We start from the raw sequence: 6,259 nt of genomic DNA, 5'->3' as shown, positions 1-6,259 counted from the left end.
ATTATATAATATACATTTAATTAAATATAATATACATTTAAAAATAAAATTTGATCAAATTATATAAAACATATATAAAGAGTTCTATAAAATGTAAATATAAAATTGTGTACCTATATAAATTTATAATTTATAAACAGAACTCTATAATCATTTTATAATTTTGTAAATGAAACACTTTTTTGTATCTAACTGTTAAAGAATCATAATTCTAATTATTGATAAAGAATCAAAATAGTCTTTAAATATTTCATTTTTATTTGATAGCATTGTACAAGCATTTGTCACAATGTAGATCATAAATGTAATTTTATCAATTGTAATTGTATAAATTAAAAAAAAGTTTTTAAATCTTTTTTCACAACCGTCAATTTTAAAATAAATATTTTAAAATAAGTGACATAAATTTTACACACAATCAAAAAATATCTTTGACAGATGTAAATGTTTTTAAAAGAGATGGAAATGGATTTTTTAAAATTCTAGATTTATATAAAAAGCAATTATTTTATATTGTTACGGTCAAGTTCCAGGATTCTTTATTTCGGAGGAAAGTATAAGGTAAGGAGAGTACCTACAGAAAGTCATAACTGAAATCTTTCTCGTGTTTAACGGTTTTAGGCACGTGCCACAAGTTAAATGCATTTACGTAAGGATTCAGATTCTAGACATAGGACAACGTGTCCCATATATATGGGACTTTATGACACCGTCTAAGTCAGCGGTTTTTTTAATTTTAGACCAAGGAGATGACTCCCCATAATCTGTAAACGTACCTATCATGCTAATAAATGTTAGGAATGAGTAACACAGGAGACGTGAATTTTTACAATTTTTAATGATATATGAAAAATTCATTTATAACTATTAATCAATATTAATTCTATTTGTATTTAAATTAATGGAAAAAGAAAATTCTTTTTTCTAGGTTTTTGAATTTTTTTAGTATCCTATTCCGTTTAACCCTTCATGCTCATTAGGGACTCCAAAAAAAGTTTGAGGCTTTATATTTAAAAAAACATTCTATTCTTATATTAAATAAATACTCTTTTATACAATAACTTTATATTTTGTCATTTTCAAAAATGATCTCTTATATTTTTCAGAATAAATACCTTTTTGGGTTATTACCGTTTGGACTATTGCACTATTTTTTTTCTAAAAGTATTATATTTGTAAAATGTAACCATAAATTTTTATTAAAAAATATTACAAATTAAAAAAAGTTATGATTTTTTTCAATAAAAAAGCGCATTTTTTTAAAAATTTTTACCTTGCAAATTTTTTAAATATATTACAATAAAATTAAAATCTTTAAAAAGTCACTGCATTTCCATGTTCTACAATTTAAAGTATGTTCAATAATTTTAAATATGACAATCAATTAAAAATGTATCAAGCATGTTGCTCTTTGTGTGACCAACAAAATTATCATCAAGAAGTGATCACAAAGGATTAAAATAATTTTGTTAATCTCTTGAATCTATTGTATATTATATAATTATGTTCTATATATAATATTGTGTCACGAAACTGAAAAGATTTAGCGGAAGCAGCTGAAAACATATGTATGTACAACTTACCAATAAGAATTACACCATCTTTATCTTCTTTTGAAATTCTCTTCTTAAAAAAATCTAGAGAAGTCGGATCATGAAGGAGACGTAACTTCCACAACTCATGATCTCGACATAATCAGAAATGGATGTACAAGAGCTTGAAATAAATTGTTGGGGCTAAGTTAATTATAATCCGTACAAAAATAATTTTTTATTTGTTACTTCTTAAGTTTACATTCACATTATTCGTTTCTTTCTTTATCAAAACTTGATAATAAAATCATGTTCCATGTAGAACATAATTTAATCGCCAGATCTTTACCGCTAATATATCTCATTCCAAAAAAATATACTTTTTCTGCTTTATTTACAGACAATTCGTTGTGTAAAAAAAATACAATCTTTCGTTTCTTTTTTTGTATTGACTAGTTAGAATAATATCTCTCATACACTCGAGATTGTACGCTTAAGGGAATGTAAGACGAAAAAAAGGAGAAAAACAAAGACATGTGTATTAGTTAATTACCGCGTACTTTTATAAGATACGCACATTATTTGTGTATGCATGTGTTATATACAAGATATAAATGTTTATTCAAATATTAAATATAAAAAAAATATGTGTGCTATGTATGCCTATCACACTTTGATCGCCTCATCATATATAAATGACAGATGAGTTTTCGCAAGAGGTTCGTCACTCATATAGATTTCGAAAATGATTTTGTTAAATATTTACAAGGATATCGATTAAAAACAATAAAAAGTTATTATTAAATTATTAAATATTTATATTATTTGTATAGTATAACATATGTTTATCATGGAAGAAGGGGATAGAGATTTGCCTTTACTGAGTTATTTTAACAAGGATTCTTGCTACGCTTTACAGTCGTGCAATTCTCAACTTTGACGGAGACTCATGCGCGAAATTATAACTCGGTAATCGAAGTGTCAACGTCACAAATTCAACGTCACTCTACATCGATTTATCTCGTCGACTACTATCTTTATCTTTTGGGAAAATCAGGTTGTATATATAAATCGAAGGTCGTATACACGGAAAATGTCAAAGCGAAATTGCACCGTGTGCGATTTTTATGCGCATAAATATATCACGCGAACCTATACATTCGAATAAACTTATCCGGTATGTCTCAACTATAAGTCATACGATTAAAAAATATTTAAATTATTCTGAATGACTGTCGAATCCTTTTAATTATACTTCAAAACTCTTCGTACAAAATACAAACGATTTTTATAGAAAATTTTGTTTTTATTTATGTCGCAACTATAACTGCGTATAGTAAAAGTTATGAATTAAAATTATCTGGATGACTGTCAGACCTTTTCAATCACACTTCAAAAATCTTACAAAAATTATTAGTTAAGTTGGAATTATTAAGTTCATTACTTTTAATTTTACTCATCGGCGACATATGAACCTTACAATAAAGGACCTTACAATAAAGGAAGTGAGGGATGGGAAAAACAACACGGTGGGCACCAACACAGTTCCCATTGAAGAAAAACGCGGTAAAAAACGAAAATTTCTAAATTAAATCTGATACTAATGGAATGCATTTAATAATGGATTAGGTATAATAACGGCGCGTTTTCTTAAAAATATTATTTGTCGACAATTGCCTTCCTGTTTCTCTGTAAAAAAAAAAAAAAAAATATCAGCTAATATAAACATTCGATAAACCATGGAGATAAAAATCGAAATAATAAGCGTATAAGCTCTACACTACTACTTTCGAAATCGTACGTTTTGTTCATTATACAATATAACGTTTTTCTCTCTTTTCTCTCTTCCAGCCCTTTTGTCAAAATTCGGAAAACCATCTCGTTCGCCGCGAAATCTTCGTCGTTGGCGATTTATTCGCTTCACAAACGCGGAAACTCAAACAGACTCGCCGAATTTCAACAAAATTACAATTGCGCTTCGTATCTAAATCGAGTATGCAGAACGGAGATCAGAGACATTTTGGTGAATAAGATGAACGCGTATGATGTATGATCATACTGCGACATTGAATGGACTAATGGATGGATGTATGGATGGTGGCCAGGTCATGAAATGAAGAACAACAGAATGCATTTAATGAGCGATTGTTTATTATGCTCTTATTATGGTCACTTGTCATACAGGTAACGATGCTTCTCAATGAGTGAAAATAGTTAATATTATATTTGCTTTTCTCTCTCTTTTTACTCTTTTATATAATTATTCAACATTGAATGGAATAAATTGATGATGAAAGAGAATAACAATTTATGGATGCAAATAAATGTGGTTAGAGTGTAAAGTAATAATATTAAGATTAGCCCTTCAAAAGAAAAAAAAAATGCCTGTGAACTAAATTATACTTCATTGATAACAATAGTGGTGCCCAAAAATAGTCTTAGGACAGCAAACAATTGATAAACTTCATCGACGAGCGAAAGTGCAAAACGCGTATCATCGCTCCCTTTTTCTTTTTCTGAGACTTTTTGATCAACAAATAGAGGATTCTCTCTATTGAACCATACGAATATGCGTACCCTGACAATGTCGCGCTCTTATCTACTCACTGACAAGATCATATCCTTCTCTCGTTTTTTGCTCTCTTTTGCTCATCAATCCCTCACACACGATTTCGTTTGCCGAGCAATACTTTTCCGTCCGTGGTATCGTCGAGTATCATCCAATTGAAAGATAGCGTCGCTCTTCCAATTTTGAAATTCAATTTTGCGCCCGAATTTTTCTGCACCGAATGACAGTTCTCAAATACTGAACAAATACTCTGTAATAAAACGGTTACAAACTCTAAGAGTTACAAATAACTCTGTTAATAAATATTAACACTTCACCGATAGATTTCGCGTCGGCTATTTTCATGATAAATAGAAAAAAAATGTGTCAGCTCTCGTCACTTTTGACATTATATCTTTCTTATTCAAGACTGAGAGATCGAGCATATTTTTTCCCATCATGACGTTCGCGATGATATCGGAACGTTGTATCCACATTTGAGAACTGTCGAATAATTTTTTTTAATTTGTAACAACGGACTAGAAAAGATTACACGAGAGTAAACCGTGATCGTGACGTTTTATATCTTCATACTTTTCTGATTTGCAAGATTATAACTAGTTACAATAGAATAAACATCAACGATACCACAGACTTTCTCTCATCTTGCCTTCGATATCGACGAATTACAATCTTTTACCTTACCATTCCTGAATCTCTAATTACTCATCTAAAGTGTTTCCGTACCTTCCATAGAGTTATGACTAATTTTTACTACTTAAAACTTATCGTAAATATCGATAATTCTTAGCTCTTTCTTAGCTGAATCGCAATATCCTTCCTCTCTCCATCTTCCGTTTTCTCCACTCTCTCTTCGCGGAGAGACGAGAGACATCTCGAAATATTAAAAAATATGTAATTTTGCTCATTGCTCATAATGCACCGCTATCTCATTTTCGTATCGTGTCGATAAGGAAAAAGGAAAAAAAGATAAGTCGAGCCGTCTCTATCGTAATATACACAATTGTGGGATAAAATGTGTGATAAGTGACAACGAATTTTCTGTCTAATCGTGTACGGTATAATTCGAACTAAAACGGCAAAACGCATGATGAGAAAAACGCGCTGTTATGTATATGCGTGTATGTATGTATGTGTTTGTGTATATATGTCCTTAAATTATTTTATAGCCGAAGGAATGTAATTAAGGTACAATACTTGGATCATGATTTCATCATCGGTGCGAGACGAATAAAATCCCTCTATAGTACCTTCGCAGCCAGCTGCTCTCTCTCTCTTTCTCTTTCGCCTTCATATATCTCAATTTTATGTATAATATATAATATATTTTATATATATATATATATTATATATGTATAATATTATGGAAGATAACGCTACTTTCTCTCTCTCTCTCTCTCTCTCTCTCTCTCTCTCTCTCTCTCTCTCTCTCTCTCTCTCACGCACACACATTTATTTTCTCTCTCCCTCCCTCCCGCTTCTTTCTCTCTCTAATAATTCACGAACACGTTGTAATTGCAATGCACAAAAAGATTTATCATCATAAAAGTAAAACGCAAACGTGCGTTTTCTCCCTCTCTGTCTTTCTGTCTGCAAAATTTTCTATTTGCGTGTAAGCATGCACTTTTGACATTATACAATGTGTATGAGTATATTGTGTGTATGTGTGCGCCCGCGCGCATGAATGAATCGTAAGATGAGAGCACACGCGCATCCACGTGCACTTGCGATCTATAGCAATATACGACTACTTATACTCAACAAGGTACTTAATAGTCTCCTCTTTCTCCTTCCCCCCTCCTCTTCTCTCTCTCTCTCTCTCTCTCTCTCCCCCTACTACTTAATATTATTTAATTGTTTTTCTTCAATTCTCCATTTTAATCCCCGAGCTGCTATGTGCTATTTCAACAACGATCTCACACCGAAATCTTTCTTTTCTTGGTTTTTTCTCCTTTTTTTACATTATGCTTACCCAAAAATAATATACCATATTAACAATCTAGTTCTATCAATATTCTCACTTCCGACAAAATAACATTACATATAATTTTGTACAACCCTCTTCATTATCTCGTAATGAACGCGTTCCAGTTATCGCGGACATTGTAACGTCGTTTCATTACGTTTTTTCAATACATAATTTATATATATATATATA

Source organism: Atta colombica, unplaced genomic scaffold (genome assembly GCF_001594045.1).
Source record: "Atta colombica isolate Treedump-2 unplaced genomic scaffold, Acol1.0 scaffold187, whole genome shotgun sequence".
NCBI lineage: Eukaryota > Metazoa > Arthropoda > Insecta > Hymenoptera > Formicidae > Atta > Atta colombica.
Note: the sequence above shows the minus strand (reverse complement) of the source record.